Raw genomic sequence first — 24,686 nt, 5'->3', positions numbered from 1 at the left:
AAAAAAAAAATTATTTCAAATTCATGCTTTGCTAAGTTAGTAGTTAGTAACAAATAAGTAAGTTATACTAATTTTATTTATCTTCAATAAATTTTCGTTTTTTCAAGGAAACATATTTTTTAGTTTGACCTAGTTCCAATCGGAGCATCGTTTAGTCCAGGGGTGTGAAACTCTCATACAATATCGTAATTCAAAAATATTCATACAAACTAACGCCATCTTTTAGAGGAGGAGGGTGAGTTCGGGGTGATAGATTAATGTGCCAAAAATAGATGGCAGTAGCGGCAGTAGAGTCTAGAATTTTTGCAAATATAATTAATTTAAATAATCAATTAAACATGTTTTGTACGATTCATAGGTATAAAAAAATATATTATAAAATATAAGTATATTTTAATTTATCTCCAATATTTTTTGCCGTGGCAATATTATTGAGGCCCATCGTGCATTAGTCGGCCATATTTGAATTTTGAATCACTCGTTTATTTGTGTTTGTTCAGTGTTCGTTGTGATTTTAATTTTATTGTGTTATTCCCTACGTTTTGGCTTGTTTACGGACTTTTTGATCTTCTACGTGTTACGACATCACCTGGATTGTTATTTGGACCCCGGACTGATTGCATGACTGTTAACTTGGCTCTTTATTACACGGATTACAAATTTTACAATTTTGATTAAGTATTTTAAAATGCCGAAATCAGCTGAATTAAAATGTTATTTCAAATGTGATATTGATGGTGAGTATTCAAATTATTTAAAGAAACGTTTCAAAGCAGTATTTAGACATTAAGTATTATACCAAGATTACTCTTTTCTTCTCTATTCGACTTAGTAAAAAAATTTATAAAAGAAGTAATTAATTTGTATGCCATTTTAAAATTTGGTTAGCAAGAAAAACAGCCTATAAATCATTTGGCAAGCATACAAGGATTTTTTCAGTAATAATAAAATGAGGCTGCAAAATTTTTTTCTTTATAATATCATAATAATAGTTAGTAATTCAAACATAAGCAAGCAGCTTGTCTTATTATGTATCTACAAAAAAAAAACAGTCATACTGCAAAATAATTATTTGTCGGAGCAAGATTGATTGGCATTCATATTTAAATTTTGGTTAGCAATAAAAATAGATTACGTTTTTTTTTTCAAAATCAGCAGTGTTCGTTAAAAGTGGGTGGAAAATAAAGCTATATATATGACACTATCCCAATATTACTAAATAGGGATCCCTTTCTTTCGAATTTTTGTTTTTCTAATTTAATTTTGCAGTTAGGTATTTTTTGGCATACTATTTCAGTAGGCATAATTATCTTAAAGGCTTATATTACCAGCACATGGGTCACTCATTGCTGCTTTTACATATATTCAGCCACAAAAAAAAAATACTATAACTGTTCAGAGACAATACAAATTTCAGACGGATTTAGAAATATTTGCTGACTATATGTTGTTGCCCAATTGTACTAGCTAATCAGTAATATTTTTTTGCTAACAATGATACAAATACTTTGCAAACTGTTTAAATCACACCCTTAATAAAATAGAAGTAATAATTAACTCTTTTTATTCCTTTCATTGCATTTAGAATTCATTATTATGTCTCTTTAGTATCACTTTTATGTATAAAGCAATATTTTAAGAATATTAAAAATTTTCAGGACCCTTACATCGCTTTCCCAAATGGGAATATCCTCATACAGAGAAGTTAAACCAATGAAAATTTTGAAATTTTGATAGGAATGATCATGTTAAAAAACAAGCATCCGATTATTATAATAAAAGATGAAAATAAACAACAGTTTTATAAATTCTATATGGTACTGGTGTTTTATTTTTAAACCCTCGATTATCTGTTAATATTAGGTAAAATAGAATTAATTTGAAATCAAATTTTTAATACTTAACACAAAAAAAAATAGAAAATATTCTTAATGTACATACTTGTTACTTTTTGATAAAAGTTAATGATAAATATGAAATACTTTTCACACTATTTCCACCAATTTATTAATACGAACTGTTTGTATTAATAAATAAGTGGAAAAAGTGTGAAAAGTACATACAGTATATTATTTAAATAATAATCAATCTGGTAAAAAATAAATAAACAGCGCCACCTGTAGTATTATTATAGAAATAAAATTGTATGTGCACGCCATCTGTTAGTGGGGGAGGTCGTGATACATCAATTTTAATTTCTGAGTGGCGTATCTATACCAGTATATAAGTGTATAATCTATGGTTTAGTCTATGCTTTTGGGGTGTCAATCGTGTCAATAGTTTCTATTAAATGTTTGTTGTTATTATCACATAATTTGAAAGTGTTATCTCAAATCTCATGATTTAATAAGACAAAGTAAAAAAAAAACTTCGTTTAAGGTAAGTTTGTTTCTGTAATATACTCATAATTTTAATAAAATGTCGATAACATTTGTTCTAATTGTCATCCACAGGGATATCAAGTTTGTCACGATTATTTGAATAAAATACTTCATTTTCAGCATTTTATTACGATTGTTAGTTCATCTTTATTTCAGTGCTGGTTATTTCGTGTCTAAATTTCCTTAATAAATATAGTAAACATAACATTTTTGCGACCGGTATACTGCGATAGTGACGTGCAAGAATTTATATATTATAATGGATAATAAGAAAAAGTAGTGATAAAACATGATTATCCGGCCTTTGTTCCTATCTCCTTATGTTATCATGGATATTATTACTAGATCGCTGAAATAAGCAAATAATAAATCCTACGTACTTAAAATAATGATAAAAATTATATATTTTTATCATTTACTTTGATAAATATTATTTATATTCACCATTTGGTCATAAAACATTTTTTAAATTCTATTTAATATCTCATGTAGTTTTTAAATATTTTGTTAATATTTATAGTCTTAGAAAATGAAAATAATTGCCATATTGGTTGGTGGATTGGTAATGTTATATGCCGTTTATAACGTTAATCTAATAAAGTAGATCAATATTTCCTCAAGTAAAATCCATATATTTTTTTTAAAGCTCTGCAGTTTATAAATGAAAAATACTTAGTGTATTTTTTGTGAAATACATTTATTTGACTATATTAAGTAATTTTGTATAGGACATATTTAGTGTAAAAAAATATTGTTTATAAAACAATTGCTACTTCAATATCAAATACCTCATTTGTACCAATTCAAAAATTTAGAAATATGATAACTTCCATTTAAACTATTAATCTCCAGAAAGTTTCTGCGATAAATCTGCCCACCCTGATTATGTTGGAAACTCTTTTTACACTAAACTTGTTAATTAGGTTGCACTCTGGATAAATTCATATATTTAATTAATAAAAGCAGTGCAAAACGTTTTAAAAGTTATTTATTATAAATTAACACTCATATAAAAAAATAAAAAAAAAATTTTTACAGAACTGAAGTACTGAATATATCACTGTTGATATAATTTTAATTTTTAAAATAATCATTCAAGTGCTTTTGAAGCCTACTTGAATAAAGTAAATCTTATATTTGACACCATAACTATTTAATAGGATAATATAAGTCTGAAAGAATGAAATTGCCTATCGACCTACAAGGTTTAAAATACAATTAAATACCGTAAACAAAATTTGATAAGTCTAAACTGTTGAGATTTAAAAGTATTAACTTGTACAATTAGTTACTGAAATAAGTATTATATCCATTATCAGTAGTTATATACTGGTACATATGGTGATAGGAAAATATACAAATCTATGTTTTCAAGGCTATATCATTTGTACCAGTAATAATGATCAATTATCACACTGGATCTTTTAAAGAGCAACTGTCACAAATTAAATATTTGTGCTATGACAGATTTTGATTTGTGGTCAGCGATATATGTGTAAAAAAATGTTAAAATTTATAATCACTTACTAGGTACTACTTAGGTACTTTTAATTTTTTTTAAAATATATTAAGATATTATTTCTAAAACATACAGCGTGTTAAAATATTTACAATCATGTTAGGTACTTGTGTTATTCAATCCTTAGTGAATAAACTTATATGACTTTACAAATACAAGATTAAAAAAGCAAAAAACTCCAACCTTTCTTCACAGAAGTCCAGCATTCATTGTCCAGCATTGGGTGGATAGTGGTGTGTCTGGAAGTGACATCATGCAGGATTATTTTTTTATTAATAAACTCGTGTGTAATTTCTTTGTCTGTAACAACAATAATTTAATAAAGACGTATCTTCAATTTAAAATTAATTTTACAATGTAAAAGAAGTTCACATTATAAATGTTCCCAAGAATATTAACAAATATCAAAACTTTTAAACATATTCTCATGTATGTATGTATATAATGGTCTTTATATAAATCCTGTATTATATTATAAACGGCCAAGTTGTGAATGTGAATAGGCATCTCATTTTCTAAACGCAGGAAACGGCGCCACTGTCGTTCGCGGGTAGCATCCGTAGATCCGCTATTGTTGCCGCCATTTCGTTCTGAAATGTTTCACGGTGTACTGATTTGAAGCTAAACATTTGTTGTCATTGTTTCCTTTAAACCCATTTTATAAAAAAAAGTAGGTTTCTGAGTTTTTAATATTTCTTAAGAAAAAACTAGGTCATTGAACAGTATACAATTTAGTTTTACTCTCCGTTCTTATGAATGGATAATCAATAAAGTTACGATTCTTATATATATCTTCTTAGATTTATGCTTTCTAATCGTTTCATATTCTTTTTACTGTTTAAGATAATTTTAATATATGTACAGAAGATTCTGATTGCGCCGGTAACGTATAAGCTTACAAGATTCTATTTCTGAGTTTTCTTTTCGTCTGTTGTTTTATTTAGTTAATTTTTTCGAATTTCACTTATCTCCACAATTTCACGCAGTATTAGGTGAAAATGCATTTCCAAAAAATTGAAATAATTGTTATTTCTATTTTAATTCACATCCCTTCTATCAAGATATTGTTGACTGTAATAAAATTAAAACAGATCAGTTGATCCAGGTGGCTTTATCGCTAATACCGCGACTTTTTCTACACATGCTTTAACTGGCGTAAAAAGTAAAGGAAATTCGCAAAATTCTCGTATGAATAGGAAAAATAAGCAAACAAAAATGTGTAAAGCTATTGTGTAATAAAAAACCCGCATTTTTTTTTGTTGCTCGAGTTGGTGTTTTTTGCTCTACTGTACTGTGTATGATTTATATAGCCTGTTCTTCTTACAAAAATGTTTACAAACGAAAACAGAATTATTAAGATCGAATCAGTAGTTTCTTCATCATATACATATTACTTACTACTTACTAGCTGACCCGAAAGACGTAGCTCTGTGAAACGCTCAAGCGTTCAATGAAAAAAAGTTCAGTGAATCGTTATATTTTTTTATAAGTTTTAAAATACTTTTTGGTTATGCGAAATTTTTCTAATTGTCACAAATTTCTTCAGTTTTTATTCCGTAAGAACAAACAGAGTGAAATTAGTCAAGTCGTTCTCATGTTATGGCGTGACCAAGGGAAATGGGGTTTGAATTTTCATATATATTAGATTATAGTAGGTATTTTTCTAAGATTACTTAATATTCATGCAATACTAGCGATGTAACCGAATTCGTTTGGAAGTAAGATAAATTTCATAAAGGCACGCGCCGAGGCGGCTTCATTCTACTAAATTGTTTTATTCCGTATAAAATTTTGGATACGCTTTATTTAAAAATATTTTCTAAAGAAGTCCCTTGAATTATTTTACGGAAATGCTATTTTAGTCTTCAATAAAATTACTGACAATCCTTAAATTACTAAAATATTTATCTAGATAGGTGAAGTGGAGAAAAGAGCTTCACGTAAAGTAATATTTTTAAACGACTTAAGAGCCATTTCACAATTTTACGCTCTGCAAGTTTAGGTAAATGTGGTCGCATCGCGCGAGTCGTACGAGCCGCGCGATCTTTGTGCTAGTACGTATAGTGTGACAACCAAAAGACCATCGTGATCATTTTCTGATGTATAATAAAAATTATAACTATGGTATAAAATGTTTTTTACATAATTAATTTGTTAAAAATTTCAAGTATGTTATATAACAACAGTCAATAAATTTAAAATAAAATTAAAAAAATCAATTTTATGAAACAATTTTTTTAAATTGATTTAGTTTTTTTCAGTTTACGAATGAATCTAATATTTACGATATGAATAAAAAAGCATTTTATGACATCGACACCGACAAACATATTAATTAACAAATAACAAGACAAACAGATTGAAATGCCTATTTGTATTGATAGTGTGAGAAAAGAAAATTAAATTATACATTTGTTTACAGAAATTATCATTATATTATTTTACAGTCATTTTCGTAATATGTTTATTTTATTTATATTTTATTATGAAAGTATCAAATGCGTTTTATCCGCTATAACAACAGGCGCTTGGCGCGTGTGAGCGAAAGAGACGGCTGCGCAGAATTTGGCGTGGACCTTACCTCTAAGAGCGCTAGCGCTCGACTGATTTACCGGGCTTGATGCGTGGCAATATATACTATCTTTTTATTATTTAATATAAAATGTATTAAAAATAATTACATCTTTTAATTATTTTTTTTGTATTCATGATGTAAGTTTACTTTGATGAAGATAGTTCGTTAAAATTTCTTAGTTTTCTAAGAGAAATATCGCTTTTAAAATTGTACTTATTTGGAAAATATTCGTAACTTTAAATTTTTTTTATCGTTTAATAGAGATACAAATGGAATAAAAATCTATGATAGTGGACAACAAAATTATATTCCACATATTATGATATTTTTTTAAAATGGTTTCAACGTAGAGGTTATTGAAAAGTAGGACTTCAAAGTATACATTGCGACCGTTTACCCAGGGAGGAGGCTGATGAAAAGGTTAATAATTTTATACACATAATATAAATCAAAATTCTGATCTGACTATGGACTACAACAAAGGTTGCTCTATTATATTTCAAGAATATAAATTACATTATTGCATCCAACACTGAGATTAACGACGTCAAAATATTACAATTTCGCGGATTGTTACCGATTTTTGTGAAATGGCTCTTAAAAAAGAAGGAAGTTACTCAATTCGACCGTATATATGTGTGTGTGTTCGGGGATAACTTCGTCCGATTTTGATAATTCTTTTTTTGGTGCAAAAGAGATATCCCAAGTATGGTACCATGATAAGAAAACCAGGATCTGATGATGGAATCCTAGAGAAATCGAGGGACACCCTTGAAAATCGTAGTGACGACTAGGGCGTTTGTAAATTTTTTTCGTCTCAGTGGCGTAGCGTTGTTGTCGGCCGCCCGGTGCGGAAGAAAATTTTGCCGCCTGCTGCTTTGTTCTTATTTAGATATTTCAATTTAATATATATTACACACATTATTGTAGATAACTTTTCGGCAAAAACAGTCATCATTATTTTGCTTTGCACGGGTGCAATGCTAATACTAAATATAAAATAAATATTTGCAATGTATGCGCAAAAATGTGTTTATTTACAACATCACATTAGAAACCTCTAAAACGATCAGTGTTCCTCTACTATATTATGCATGTTTTATACACATAAAGCTTCCTCTAGAATCACTCTATTTACTAAAGAAAACCGCGTCAAAATCCGTTGCGTAGTTTTAAAGATCTAAGCATACAGACAACGGAAAGCAACTTTGTTTTATAATAGGTATGTAGTGATGGTTTAACTTTTTGAAAAATCCTCAATTTTTTTTTCATCGAAGTTTTTTTCGATCATGTGTCTACATTACACCATAATTATGGAAAATTTTACATTGTTTTTTAATACTATTTGCTTTTTAAAAAACTTACTACTAATAACTAAACTTTTTAAAAAATTTACGTAAAAATTCAATTTTTCACAAAGTTGTTGAATTATTATTTCACAACCACTATACGTACTTAGGCTAGCATTTAGATTAAGGGGCGTCATTTTGGAGCAAGATAGGTAAGTGTTTTTTTTTTTTTTTTTGTAACGATATTATGCTGATAAACGGTCAACTTTTGACCTTAGATCATTCGACGGCCCTTGATCTTAACTTACCCGTACTTATTTGCACATAAATCACAATTTGGAAAGCGTAACATAATTAAGATACGGGACGATGTGAAATGGAGCACTGACGATCCATCAATAAAATTTTCTGTAAATTGTCAAGCTTTTTCAAAGAATCGCGTACTTTCCCATACCTTAAAGGGATTTCCCCGTACGTGAAATAAATTATATTCAACTTAATATGTATACAGGATGTAAGGGACAGACAGCTACGTTTTAAGTTCGCCAGTATACTCATAACACTATACTAAGTTTAGAACTAATGGAATTTCTTTTTTTTTCGAAATTTTTCGATTTTTTGGGTAGGTTTCCAAAGTCAACAACGTTATTTGTGGGGCTAGGTTTCAACCACAGAATACGATTCTGGATGAATAAGAGCGATTTTTCAGGGTCCGAATAAATGGTTTCAATTAAAGGATAGCTATCCCTTACATCCTTACATTGCCGTCCGGGGCAGGCCGCCCCTGCCCACTACGCTACGCCACTGTTTCGTCTACTTACGTTGTATTACTTGTCGATGTAATTGAAGTCAATTTTTTTGTTTGCGAGCAAACACAATTATTATTAAAACATTTAAAGGTAATAAAAGACTAAGGTTACGGCACAGCAGGAAATATCCTGTTTTCGTCGTGTCCGTCTGTTCGCGTCGGGTGTATATGAGAGTTTCTTGAAAATTTTAAGTCTCTATTTCACCCGTATAATTTATTATCGAAAAATTCTTTTAGTGTAACAGTATAATCAATATTTTCTCAAAATTTCAAACGTCTATCATTAGTAGATTAGGTTCGGGGTTGATTATGTTAATGGTTTTAAATACTTAATGTAGATTTGATATATTTCAATGTTCAACTCAATCATTTCTAGTTTTTCACTGGATTTTAAAATACAAAATTATATTTAGTTATAAAGTAATGTTCTTTAATTACGCCCAACAGCTGTCTTTTTTTAATAAAACGTATAAAAAAGAAACAGCGAAATAGTGTCTCCGAGTTCTGACAGTTTCTTAAAGTAGTTAAAGTTTTAACGGTAGAGAAGTCCGTTTTTTAATTGGAAAGAGGAGAACGAGGGAACTACTTTTGAAAGTAGACTATGAGATGCACTATATAACATTTTTTTTTATGATTTGAACGCAAGATTTGGCAAATATAGATTTTTTTTAATGGACTCACTTTCATTAAATTGTGTTCTTATTTTAAATTACGATATCTTCCTTCATTTATTCATTAATTCCTTCATGAATTCAGTTTTTTTTTTTAATTAGTAGAAGGTATTATTTTTTAATTAATTTATTTATTAATGTATTTTATTATTACGCTTGATGACTCAAAAAAATAAAAAATGCACTTTTAACACTTTTTATTCTATGCAACTTACTGTGATTTTTATATTGAAACTCATGCCGAAACATCGATAGTTTCAAAATAAAAATCGAGGTAAGTCCCGTAGGAGATAAAGTGGTCAAATTGACTGTGTCATTTTAAAAACTTACATTAACTATTTAATAATAAAGGACTTAGTCAATAATAAAGCAGTTTGTCAAACCGTGAGGTATCTAGTGTCTTTCTAGTGTCTTTAGAATATACTAGCGACCCGCCACGGTTTCGCACGGGTGCAATGCTGATACTAAATATACTACAGAATGTCTTTATTTATAGTGTGAAGCTAGCTTATAGCGTGGTTATTAACATAATAACAACAACATTCAAATATGAGTCGTTAGATTACACGTTGTTACAGAATGCGTTGAAGAAATAAAGGTATACTGCTCGTTCCCCGTAGGTGATAGCGTGATAATATGTAGCCTATATGTTGACCCGACTTCTTACTAATATTCGTGCCAAATTTGAAGTAAATCCATGCAGTACTTTTTGAGTTTATCCCGGACATACATACAGACAAACAGACAAAAAGTCTAAAAAGTATATTTTTCGCTTCGGTATCGATTGTAGATCACACCCCAAATATTCTTTTAAAAAAATATTTAATGTACAGTTTTGACTTTCCTACCATTTTATTATATGTATGGATTATAATAATGTAATCAAATCTTTTAATGTTTTCATATTTGCTTTCAGTTTTGGTAACAACTCGACACCACATCCTCAGCTTGGTAAGTAAATTAACACCGCTTGCTTAAATATTTTCAATGCTTTAATTGGTATGTAGTCAAAATATTTACGACTTTCGTTGAATTTAAACTAGAACAGTAAATGAGGGATTTTAATTCGATGTAAATAGTGATTTATTCAAATTTTGATTCACAAGAATTTTTTATTTCTTTATGGGTTGCGTCAGTTCTTCGATAAGCTAATAGCGTCTCTGACTCAGCGTTACGTTATATATTTCATGTTGCGGTTTGATATACAATCCTAAATGAGTTTATAAAAGTAATAGGTTTGGTAATTGGTACTAAGCAAATAAATATTACTGTCACTTGTAATATATTTTTTTTTTTAATATATAAATCTTGTATTTGTATCGAAGTATATATTTCGTATGTTCTATACTAGTGCTATGTCTACCTTTCGTGAATTTTGTTGTAGAAAAGCTTTTGGGATAAAACAACGATTCACAAATACTATCATGACATTGGAATAAACGCTTCTAAAGCTACACTTCAAAAGTTCTCAGTTAAGATATTTTGGTATATCTCACAATTAGTATAATAAATAAATGAGCTGGTAAAATTAATTGAAATAATGGATATTTAATATTGATATTTACTTTGGCCGCAAATTTTTATATATTTAAAATTCTTAATAAATAATAATGTAATGTATAAAACGATTCAGCCTGTAACATCCCATTTCTGGGTACAGGCCTCTTTCTTCACGTAGGAGAAGTATCGGAGCTTAATCCACCACGCTGCTCTACTGCAGGTTGGCTGATAAATTCACTATGAGTAACGATCGCTATCAGGTGTATACGATGACAACCGGGACCGACAGCTTAATATTCTCACCGAGGAACGGTGGGGAGAATCGCAAGGACAGACATCCAAACCGGAAGCAAATATTTGTACAAATAAAAATATTTACCTCGAGCGGGAATCGAACCCGCAAACCGCCGGAGTGTAGGCGCCTACACGGCATACACACCACTACACCAGATGTAATATATTCATATACCGATTCCCTACAATGAAACAACTCTTCATTAAACGTGACTTTACCGCAAAGTTGAGGTTACAATTAAGTTACAAATGGAATTAAAAATAGAGCTGATATCTTAGGAAATAGAATAGATGATTTTCCTTCATCGCGGACGTGGGTTTGATTTGGATATTTGTATTTGCACAAATTTTAAGCCTTAATTCGGAATCTTTGCCCTCTTGTGTTTTTCTATTGTACTGTAAGTCCCATTTATACTCCTGAATTTTTTAATTATTATATTTAATTTATGATATTTTTGTGAAGTTTGATATTATTTATTAAGGAAGTATTTTGTAATGCAAAAATCCGATACGTTTTTTTTTTAATGTCACTAGGTCGGCAAACAAGCGTACGGCTCACCTGATGGTAAGCGATTACCGTAGCTTATAGACGCCAGCAATACCGGAATCATTGCAAGCGCGTTGCCGACCCATCCCCAATCCCTCCAGGAGCTCTGGTCACCTTACTCACCAACAGGAACACAATACTGCTTGAAAACAGTATTATTTTGCTGTGATCTTCTGTAAGGTCGAGGTAATACCCCAGTCGGGCTGCTCCATATTTTGAGCAGGAAATTCCTGCTGTGCCCTACCTCAGTTAAAATTGTTGCAAATTGTTGGTAATTATTTTATTAATTTACCAAGTAGGATTATTCTCTTAAATATTTATTTATAACAGTAATCGAAATGAGATATATAGACTTAAGAGATATTCTGTATAACAACATATAATACTGAGTCTATCGATAGGATCGCGTGTAACTAACCTCCAATGCCTGTTATTCTAAGTATGGAAAGATATGCACAGAACCAGTTAATATAGTGTTAGATTTCTGGGTCAAAAACACCTAGTAGCCCTAACGGAAAGTTGTTGTAACTTGTAACCTTTGCATATACAACATACTCGATACATTTTATACATTCAGATTGCTGATGAAAATCAATAATTTTCACCATTTACAAGAAAGTATTACTTTCCGAAAACAACGATAAACGAAGAAATGTATAAACACATCACTTTGGCGATGCCTTATGTTATTAAGGACGATACGGGAGTTTTCGAATTTTCATTTCCAAAAAAAAAAAAAATTAACAAAGAGGTATCATAAACATTTCTTCTTAACCTCAACTGATATATAGAAATCAGTTCTGAATATTGTTTTGATAATTTTGTCCCAACTCCTCGACCTCTCTGACTGAGATATATGAATATATCTCTTTTTATGAGTGCGTCCTCATTATATCCCTTTTTGAGATAAACGTATCTTCTACACACAAATTTAGTTTTGTAAACAATGTTTTAGAAGGATTTTAAACTGTTATTAGGTATTTTTACTCAACTTATATTTTCTATCATTCTAGTATTCTATTATACATATATATTCTCTATTCTAATATTCTAGTCTATTATTTATACAGAAATATTATGAGTCTTGAAATATATTACATAATTTTTAAAATTACAAACAAACTCGATTTTAAAATTTTCTTATAGTGATATGTACTTAAGGCTTCTGAAAGGACTTAGGTATTACATAAGCGAAGCCGAGCAAAACATAATTGCGTTCATATATTCAATAACTACTGTTATAAATTAATATACTTATAATGATATTAATAATATAGTAGCTTAATAAGAAATCCAAAAAAGTTAGTTCTCAAATGTGAATATCAAACCCCTGATGTGATAAAGTCATGTAAATGAATTTTTTAAAAGCAATTACAGTTAGCTGCCGTAAGCGGTATACTCAGAATCTACATAAAAGTCTACGGTCGTAACAGTTCGCACGTTTCTTGCAGAACCATTCTCAGTGCGAAAAGCAAATCAGCATTGTATACATGCTTCATCTTATTGTGGGAGGTAATTAACTGACATCTATCTAGCGGGAGATCCGTTAAACGAATCTCTGTGACTAACTTTTTATTTACCGACCGTCAGTCATGTTGACGTTGTTTCAAAATTAAAGCCGTTATAACGCCGTTATAACGCCGTTATAATTTACAAAATACATTTTTTTGTTGTACATGCCGGTAGAGCAAGCAATTATCTATAAAATGATATACCTATAATTTATTACGTGGAGTAATTGTGAGGTTTTTTCTAAAAAAGGAGGTAAACATCTTAACTTTAGCGTATTAATATATATGATAAGGCAAGATTGTTCAAAAGTCGTAAAGGTCTTAAGTAGTAGGATTACGTACAGATTCAAAATCAGGGCAAGTATCAGTAAGTTCTTGGAGAGCTTTTAGTTTCGGGTCAGTAAGTCTGATGTTCTGAGGGATGGACAATTTTGTAACTTTTGGATAAAATGTGTTAAAGTTTTGTAACCAAGAATATCACATAAGCTAGCATGAAGGATTATCAGATATTAGATATTTATAAGAAAAACGACAAAAGTAAATTAAATCTTACGTCCATTCTAATAGAACACCATAATCCTACTAAAAAGATAATAACCAAATATTACCAATATTCGAGTCTATTGGTATATGTATGACATACACTTATAATTCATTACGAATCAAATAACGGTTATGTTTTTTTGTATGTCGTGTTAGTAGTCTCCAAACTTCCTCTTGATTGATTCAATATTAAAAAATCGACCACGTAACTTAACAATAGTAACAGCTGATAGTTTATCGCGCGCAGTTTAGTTAATCGATGAAAAAAAAAGGTCTTCAAAGAAAAATGTATCTTAAAACAGATGCCATAATATGTACATACAAATGTAATAAATAATGTTAACTAGTTGTTCCGTATTCCCACGGCAGAGTCCGTGAAGCGGAACGTTTTACTCATTGTAGCAAAAGCGTGTAGTTACGGAATAAAGCCATTTATTTTTCATAACAGCTATCAATTTAGTAATGGCAAGTAACGTTATAAATTGACTGAAAAATTAAGTTATTGCTGTAATAACGGCTGTAACAAAAACCTGCATAAATATTCAAAAGTTTTCGAGCGTGATGCTGAAATAAGCGTTACAACTATGCCAACCAAGAAGTGATGAATATAAAGAAAATATGAACTAGGTTGTAATATATATTTTTGTTTTTAATAAATCTGCTCATTTCTCACTTCTGGGCCTTTTTTCGAGTGGCAAAGAAGGAATGTGAAAGGAAATACCCAAACCTAAAACCCTAATGACTATTTCACAATACTGTATCAGCGTGGTTTGCGAATAAATCAATAATTTACTGTCTACTAAAACACGTAGACTGCCTCATAATCTTTTTCTTTCCCATCGAACATAAGACAAATGTACGTAAGTTTGGTACTGAAGAACTCAAAGAATTCACTGTTCACAAAAATAATTAATCGGTGGAAGTTATTTTAGCTGTTGAAGTCTTATTATAAACTTAACAATCAGTTTTTGGCGAATCTTGCTAAAAATCTGAATTTCAAAATGTTTGCAAATATTTAATCAGAGCCACGTTTAGCACACGATCCTTGTATAAAGCAACATGAGCGCTCTACTCAAATATTTGAACTGTATATTGAGAAAGTAGACTGTTATAACTAGTTAGTTTTGCATCTTATGGGAGAATTAATTAGTCCTTTTTATAGGTTATAAACTTATATAATAAATTCTCGTGTCCACAATGTTAATTACCGTACTCCTCTAAAACGGCTGGACCGATTTGAATGAAAATTCATATCGGGTAAGTCTGAGAATCGGCCAACATCCATTTTTCATACCCCTTAGTTATAAGGAGGGGGATTGAGGAGTTAATAACATATATGGCAAAACAAGGTTTGCGGGGTCAGTTAGTCATATATAAAATTCTCGCGTCACAATGTTCGTTACAATACTCCGAAAGGGCTGGACCGATTTTTGTGAAATATAAAAAATTAATAACATATTTGAAATATTAAAAACAACGTTTGCGGGGTCAACGAGTAATGATATACATATGAGCGTGTTTCTCTAAAATGGTTTATGGTATTTAAAGTAGAAACGTAGAATAGCTGTAGACTGTTTTATGAAAAACGTTTAAACGTTTTTCATAAAACAGTCTACAGCTAATATTCTTTCTGTTTATCTAAGTAATAAAAAGACTCTCGCCGACCAATAAACTTAATCATTGTTCTCGGTTAAGTCCATTGGATCAGGTTTAAATTCGTAAAATATTAGAAAAAAATATGTTATTGAAGTAATATTTTTACACTTAGGTATGGAGTGACACTTGTTAGTAGAAATCAAGTATAAGGTGTTGCCTTAATACAGTCTCAGTAACTGAAGCCGTCTCATGTTCGATGTCATATGATCCACGTTCCAATTGGCTGCTGTCATGGAACGCGCCGGTCGCACCCCATTCCAATATACTCGGCTGGATATCTTGAAACGAGTTGTCAATATTTGCAAATGCAGGACCGTTTTCTTTGGTTTTTAGTGTCCTTTTGACATGATAATCGCTTATTTTATGTCTGAATCGCATATGCTGTATAGATTATTTAGTTATTTTATGTCGCACCAGAGTAAGTAAGGGTCAGACAAATTTAGTGTTATAATTTTTTATCAGTTGCGCTGGATAAGGTTACATAATTTTTAACAATATATAAAAGTTTGTGTATTTTATAGCAATTTCAGTTTAAGTGTTGGTTCTTACAAATAAAGTTATAAGTTTCTTTCAATATCAAACAAAATTGCCATCGCTATAATACTTAAGCATTTAAGTAGCACCATAAATTCGAGGTTTATCACAAAACGGGTTTCAATTTAGGTGGGTTGCGCGGAGATATGACGTTCATTAAAGCGCTTTGCGATCTCACGGTGAATTAGCTAGCCAAGTGGTTGCGGAGTGAATGGTCCTCGAATTGTTTGCTAATTACCGACTGCAGGCAGTAAGAGTTTATGCTATTATCATCTTCTGAGGAACAGCCACTCAGTGTATTTTATGGCAAACTGCTTTAAGCAATTGTCGCTGTAATCGTGATTCATCTTTTTTAAACTAACATTGAGCAAATAATACTTAGTTTGCCGATCTAGATAAATCTATAATTATTTCCAATGAATTGTTAATTTATTATATACTGCACGGCTCCAAGGAAGCTGTGCTTTATTCTTACAAAAAGAAATGTACGGGAAGCGCTTTCTCTTAAAGCTATTTTATAACAATGTATTAATATGCTATAAAATACACACTTTTTAAAAATGCGTTTATTATATATACATTGTATTACAATTCTTGCATATAAAATACAGTCGGATTAGGTATGTAGAGTTTATTATAAAACCAGTATGTACTATGTCATAATATTAGTTAGCACTTATTCCGTTATATCGTTGCTTTTTATAAACCTATAGTGAAATCATACTAATTTTTAAGTGTATAAAACACGAATGTAAGAAAAACATAAATTGTTGTGAACATCGCACTTGTTTTCGCCCACAAGAATTCACATTTAGCGTCAAAGCTAATGAAATTTGAGAAGCCAGGTCGAGTTGTCTTTTATACGGCAATTTGTTTATAAAATTACGTTTTTGTTTTACATGCAAAAGCGGCAAGCATTTGCGAAAATTCGTATCAGCCTGGTCGTGCGGATAGGAGCGGAGGCGGAAAGATCTGTTGTCCTGTTTCAGGAGCATCGATTGGCGTTCTCTATGATATTTTGTGGAAATTGAACCTTGTGCTAGATGATTATAGAGAAGTAGTCCGCATTTATGTGTATGGAGTTACGTCGTATGAGTTCTTTGCGGTCGGGCTCCACGCGGCCGGCCGGTACCCGCAGTGCCGCGCCGGTCGCCGGCTTTTACGCTCGCGTCACCGCAACCATGTCGAAATATGGCAGCATTCTGTTCGATAACATGCGACGCGTTGCGGTAGGTTTACGCAAACGTTTATCGCGGAGAGTGTGAATTTTTTACGGAATATAGAATAAAATGATGTGTCGCAGTGTGTTTTTTTGTAAATTGTACGGCTTATAACGTTTACCCTGATGTGATGAAAGCAAGAATTACTACATTGTCGTTTGTGTAGGTATTGTTTGCGAATCTAAATTAAATGTAAACGCAATGACGGCTTGTGTTTCCACAATTCCGATAATACGCCTGAAAATATATATCTAGTTATTAAGAGTTTGTAACTGTTTTAGTATTTTATTTTGATTTAATATAATTATGTATTCTAAATTGTTCGTTGAACATAAATTTAACTTTATTAAAAGTATGATATTATGAATTTAGTTTTTTTTTTTAACGACAAATATCGGAAGGTTGTATTGTTAAATGATGAAGGATTTGGATCGTAATTTAAATGACTGGACGAATTGCGATACTGATGAAAATGTTTTTTTTTAATCCACATAGAATAATTGAATAATAATTAAAAGTGATGATATCTAAAGTAAACATATTAAGTAATCGACGTTTAAAAATTCATTGAATTTGTTATCATAACAAGATTAACGAGAAACATTTCAATTAACTTCAAAAACATCTGCTGCTAATTTTAATTCATTACGAAGTATAGTTATCGGGTGTAAGGCGAAAATTCGTTGTCAGCTTTATCATAGAGATTGGTCTGGTCCTTTAGTTGTATTCTTAGTTAATTGCTTGTTTGATGGAGGATCTTCGTTCTTGACACTTCGAAGAATTCCGTCCGAGGGTTTGACTGAATATGACGATATCGAGTAGCATCTAATTGACCTAAATGACGTACGAGTCGGGAATCAGTTTGACGGTCTAGATCATGAATTGTTCTTTTGATTTTTTGGTCGATTGTTTTTATGTACATTATGTAGAAAAGTACATTTGAGACGAGACATTCGTTTTGTTAGTATATTTTAATAAATTGACTTAGGTTTTTTATTGATTTAATTATGTTAGGTTATGTCTTATGTTGAGCCTTTTCTTATTAAGGGAGTTTTATACATTACTCCATGCCAGTCCCATCATTATCTTTAATAAAAAAAATAAAAAACCCCTGATGAGATTATTAAAGTCATCAAAGATTGTGAAGTTTATTAGAAAAATGATGGAAACGAGAATGAAGATTTACAGTTAATATAAACTAACATATTTTAAAAATAGTATTACATAAAATTAAGAATTAGAGAAATGTTTGAAAGACGAATTCTTTTGAATTATTATCATAAATTAATTTCATTTTCCAATCCAAGTGAAAATCACAATTTTCGTTTGTCCTCAATTCGACATTGCCTTTTGTTGAAAAGAACATGAATACCAAGCCTACGTTTACGAATATATTTAGGGTGTTTTATCTGATTTAGCAAATGGCCTATCCACGTTGAGACCGCACAAATACGTAAACATCAATACGTTTTCGCAGAATATATTAGCATCCACCTTATTCTCAACGTAATATTTGAATCCAAAAATAATATCGTAGGTATTATAACTCGAAGTAACCATAGCAACCATTACTCTTGATTGAATCAACAGAACCGTATAATAACGTCGAGAACAATATAATAACAGTACTATTATATAAATTGTTATCTAGTTATTTTTCGATCGAATATTTCGTTTCAAATTTTTTAATGATTTTTTAACTTGGTAATATTTGAAAGATGATCGAATACGTGTCGAAGTATTAAAACGTAATTCCCACGTTTTGTAAAATCATGTGTCATGCACCCGTATCTTAATTTTGTTACACGGTCATAGTGGGTCAAATGTTCTTAAAATAGAGTCGTATGTAATTGCATTGACAGCTCGACGATTGAACTGAATTTATGGATTTTGATGTAATTTTGTATTACATTAATATTACAACAGTTGTTTATATTGGGATTTATTATATACTCTTTATATAATGTTTTTATGTTAATGTTATCCTACTTGTATGAATTTTGTCTTTATTTTTACTTTGCTTTAACTAAAAATTACAGACACATTCTTTGAGCCAATCTCGAATTATAAAACCCCGTTTAGCATTTTGGAAAAAAGACTTGCTATCTAAATATATATATTTATTTATATATGTATTATTTATATATATATTATTTATATATGTATTATTTATATATGTATTATTTATATGTATGTTTATCGAAAAAAAAAAATGTAGCTATGTAGCAAATCTAAATATTGTACTTGGGCTTATTTTTCATATTCTCGTGTTTTTAGTTCGTTGTATCATATTTGTTTATATAATAAATTTTATTGTTATTGTTCTACATTGACAGCTTATCATTTCCGCTCTTCCTTCCTCAGCGGTTTCAAAAGGCTATGAACATTAGTACATTACACATTTTACGTAATGTTATGACGATTTTTAACGGATCATAAAAAATACTTAATACATTATACATCGTCCTATTTGAATTTAAATGAGTTGATGGCATCTTGTTTGCTATCTTAACCCCTGCTGGGGGGCGACGACCTTCGGGTTCGTAAGTGCTTAGTGTTTAAATGTTCATCTAGATTGTTAAAATAAACTAGCGACCCGCCCCGGCTTCGCACGTTTGCAAATACTATCAGTGTTCCTGTATTATATTATGCGTGTATTATACACATAAACTTTCCTCTGGAATCACTCTATTTACCAAAGAAAACCGCATCAAAATCCGTTGCGTAGTTTCAAAGATCTAAGCATACATATAGCTGGAAGCGACTTTGTTTTATACTAAGTAATGATGATAATGTGTAATTAGCTAAATGAGAGTATAGGGTAAAGAACTAGGGAAATATTTGGAGGACTTCTTTCTACAGATTTTTTTAAGTTACGTATTAATTTCAACGGATAAGCCTGTGAATTTGTTTTTATTTTGTGAAAAAAGTAGATACTTATTAAGCAGTTTGTTTTAAATTACAGTGCATTATTAACTAAAAAAATTCAGAATGAAAAAATTAAAAGGAATATTTGGAGGACTATTTGTAATTTTTAACTGTATATCTTTGAAGCTATATGGTTGTTCACTACAGTTAGGTACTTATAAATAATATGCAGTTATAATCGCTTTATTATTTAAATACATTCTTAACCTGTTTTCATACAGAGCAGTAGAGTAGGCGAATGTTATTAGCGATTGTTTCGATGAATCATTCATGATTAGACAGAACAGTTGTACGTTAGGCTTTCCGCGTTAATTTAGCGAAGTTTCTCTATATATATAGCCATATAGTTGCTTTAGTAATTGTTTTATTTGGATTTACTCTTTTGAGAAAAAAAAACATACAGATAATACAACAGAATACAGAAACTGCTAACCATTTTTTGTGCGAACGATCATAAGTTACTTCAAGTTAGAGTTATGTACGAGAAAGATTTGATAAAATAGTTTTTTAGAGAATAGCTTTATGATTTCTTTTATATTTATTTAATTAAAAAAAAAAGTATAAAAATTGTGATTAATACAAGTACCCTTTCACTGATTCAAAAGCTCATTTGGACCGCAAGAATCTTACTCAATTGACGCCTTTTAACGTAACACACCTGATCTCGCAAGCTAATTACATATATATGCGAAATCAATTACTGCCACTTTCTCCCGCGGTCGTAAAACCCGACTACAACGCATTTTACGGGTTAGCGTGCCTTACTAAAGCGATATAGGTACACCTACAAACACTTACGTATCATTTTATGAGTGATTTTATTCAATTTTCTTGTGACAATTTTACATATCCTGCGAAATTTTATTTAGCTTTGTAGGTAGGTAATGTTTATTGTAGATAATAGATATTATTCTTATCTTTTAGTTAACTTCGTAATTTATGATAATACTTGTATATTATAAAACTGAAGATTTTGTTTTGTTTAACGAACATTATCAGCAAGTAATGGTTATATTAATCACAAAGCTTATTATAAAGACAAATGAAATTACGCGTCGCGTTGTTTGTCCCCGATGGACTTCTAAACTACCTAACCGATTTTAATCAAATTTTGTACATCGTGTGCAGTTTGATTCAATTTGAAAGATAGACTATATTTTATTTCGATATAAATAATTATTATATTTATAACAAAAAAAAAAAATAATAATAAGGCGTTACGAAGTTCGCCAGGCCAGCTAGTATATAGTAAGTTTGATTCAATTGCAAAATCGTTCAACGTATTTTTTAAATGTACTTACTAAAATTAAGTATGAATAAACTCGTGGGGAACAGAATGCTATTGACCGAAGTGATGCGATGTTATCGACTAGTAGCAGCGCTATCGTAAACAGTTGCGTCGGCGCATGCAGATGATTGTGTAAAAATAGACTCGAGTGATGCGTTTTTTTTTCCAAAGATTAATCATACTTTTTTATAGAAACTAATTTTATATTCACCGCGTGTTGTTGCTTGAGCGTTTTTTTTTTTAATTTATGTGTTAAATATACGTATAGAGGATGTTGATGTGTACTGATGTTAAGTGAAGTTATTTTTATGTTCTGGTTTATATTAATTCGAAAATTAGGTATCCGGTGTTACTTATATGTTCAGTACGATGAGGTCACTTTCTCTGTTTAAAAAAAGGTATCGACACGGATATTGAGCACTTGATCACGGGGTGGGGATCGTTTTGCGCATCGTCCAGGGGTTGCAAACAAAAAATAGATTTGCTTAGTATAAAATTAATAATTGTGTTTGCATGCAAACGAAAAAAACCGACTTCAATTACATCGACAAGTAATACAACGTAAGTAGACGAAAAAAATAACAAAGGCTCTAGTCGTCAATACGATTTTCGAGGGTTTCCCTCGATTTCTCTGGGATTCCATCATCAGATAATGGTTTCCTTAACATGGTGCCACCGTTGGGATATCCTTTCCAACAAATAAAAAATTATCTAAATCGGTTCATAAACGACGAAACTGTCCCCGAACATACAAAAAAAAATATTTACGGTCGAATTGAGAAATTTCCTCCTTTTTTAAAGTTGGTTATAAATAAATACATTTTTAAAGTTTGTCATTATTTTGTCATTATTGAATTTTTATATCAATGAAATTTTGAAGAAAAGTTGAAGATCAGCATTAAGTATGTGGTGATAAATATAAGAATCACAAAGCAACTGGATCATAACTATACGCACATTGTTACTTCTTGTGATGCAAATTCTTACATAAAACGTAATACCAACCCAAGCACAAACTCGCTTATTATAAACCAGAAAATTGGGTATTCGATAATTATCCGTCGAATCGAATGTTTTGATTATAGCGGTACTGCAGGGCTATTCTGTAAATAACAATTTCGATATCGAGCTTCACCTGAGTGACAGCGCTCACTTCGAAAGCGAACCCACTTCACCTTGGTTTGGAATTCTGTAAACATTCCGTACGCACAAGCGATGTGAAGTGAGTGTCGAATCGAAGGAGCGGCAATTTAGAGCTGTGTTTATTTTATCGATATTCTTTTCTTATGACTTTATTTTAGAATATGTGCATGAAGTCAAGGGTCGAATCAAATGTCGAATTGTGATGTGTGAAGCGGTAAATCCCCTTACAGAATACCGAATTCATACTATTAAATGTCACCGTTCTCACGCAACAGGGTTCGACTCGTCGCCGCACTCACAAGTGTGGCGCTACGGGACTGTCGAGTTTTAATGAATACGAATTTGATATCTCACCGCGGATTCCGCTGTCGAGACACGAAAATGTTCTTACAGAATAGCACTACTGATAACCGTATCTGTCGGGTTGGTTGAGATTTTACCTGACGGGGTTATATTAAAGCCATTGGCATATTTTTTTATCGAATTCTTGTAACTTAAGATAAATATTTTCAGTAGTGATTGTATATATAGCTGACCCGGCGAACTTTCGACCGCCATTTTTCTTTTCGTGATTTTTTTTTTAAATTTTCTTATAATAAGTACAAAATTTACCTGACAACAACGAACACAAAAAAAAAAAAGAATTATCCAGTATGGTGTATTTTGGCAATTCATTTTTAATTAAATAAATGTAAAAGAATTTAAAATCTTAATATATATAAATCTCGTGTCACAATGTTTGTCCTCAATGGACTCCTAAACTACTTAACCGATTTTAGTCAAATTTGCACACCGTGTGCAGTTTGATCCAACTTAAAAGATAGGCTATATTTTATTTTGATATATTATGTTATTATTATATTTCAGAATAATTGTGTTTGCTCGCAAACGAAAAAAAACCGACTTCAATTACATGGACAAGTAATACAACGTAATCGACGAAAAAATAGTCAAGCAACTACGCGTTATTAAAGATTACTCAAAAAGTAGTTATCAGATCTCGATAACATTTATATGTGACCACATGATAAACATCAGCTTTCGATTAAATTAAAAATTATCAAAATCGGTACACCCAGTAAAAAGTTATTACGGATTTTCGAGAGTTTCCCTCGATTCCTCTGGGATCCCATCATCAGATCCTAGTTCCAAACTAGGGATATCCCCTTTCCAACAAAAAAAGAATTATCAAAATCGGTATATCCAGTAGAAAGTTATGCGGTATAATACAACGTAGGTCGACGAAAAAAGCGTCAAGTAAAAACACATTATTAGATATAACTCGAAAAGTAGTTGTTAGATCTCAAATAAATTTAAATGGGACCAATTGGCACACACCACCTTTCGATTAAAACAAAATTTGTCGAAATCGGTCCACACGGGCAAAAGTTCTGATGTAACATACATAAAAAAAAAAAAAAAAAAAAAAAAAATACAGTCGAATTGAGAACCTCCTCCTTTTTTGGAAGTCGGTTAAAAAAATAAGGTGATACGAAGTTCGCCAGGTCAGCTAGTTTTATTAATATATTTTTATAATATATGTCAGACAAACATTAATTAATGACGGAAGTAAGTAATTTTGTGTCATTGTCATAATTCTAAAACTTTTCGTAAATAGAAAGTTATTCTCGAAAATGTGGTATTTGTTTTCAAAATACGCCTTAAAACTCGTTAGCTCCATTCACATCGATAACAAAACATATGGTTAACAAAGGAACAGTATAGTATAGACAGGTCTATTTCAATACCTACCATACCAAATTCCCCTTAAAGAAAAGTACAAATAAGAAAAAAAAATTATGCTTATTGAAAACAAATTTCTGAACAGACCGTGGTTGACACTTAATGGGTATTCTAGAGATAGGTGAGAATTACTCGAACTCATTTCCAATTTTATACTGAGTTAGCAGGTTTTTTATTTATCTGTGTAGCTAGTCCCATCGTATTTCGAGTTTTGTTAATTATTCTCTTTCGGAATTCTCTAAAGCTTGTTAAGATGCTTTTCTTCAAAGTTGACTGTGCTGAAATGTATTTTCTTTATAGCCCTTTTGTAATTTAATTTTTATGATTCTTTATTATGTGATGTAATACTTGAGTAATTCCTAAAAGGATTATTTTATACTAATCTATAACTATGAGAAATAAATTTGTAATTTGTTTGTACTAGATATTTTAAATTTTAATTTATGTATGTATTATGAGGGTTTTCATATTGATATTTAAATAGTAGAAATTTAGCTGGCGTATTAGAAAAAAAAATGAAATTATATTGTTATTTA

General features: G+C 30.7%; 1 long non-coding RNA gene across 1 annotated transcript; it reads left to right on the top strand.

Annotated features, from left to right (window-relative positions):
- The first annotated feature begins 696 nt into the window (after positions 1-696).
- On the top strand, positions 697-1,813 carry LOC123665491. Its single transcript, XR_006745052.1, has 2 exons — positions 697-737; positions 1,659-1,813. It is a non-coding gene; the product is annotated as an uncharacterized LOC123665491 (long non-coding RNA).
- The last annotated feature ends 22,873 nt before the right edge of the window (positions 1,814-24,686 follow it).

This window comes from Melitaea cinxia, chromosome 24, assembly GCF_905220565.1.
Source record: "Melitaea cinxia chromosome 24, ilMelCinx1.1, whole genome shotgun sequence".
NCBI lineage: Eukaryota > Metazoa > Arthropoda > Insecta > Lepidoptera > Nymphalidae > Melitaea > Melitaea cinxia.
Note: the sequence above shows the minus strand (reverse complement) of the source record. Positions and strands in the feature narration are given on the sequence as shown.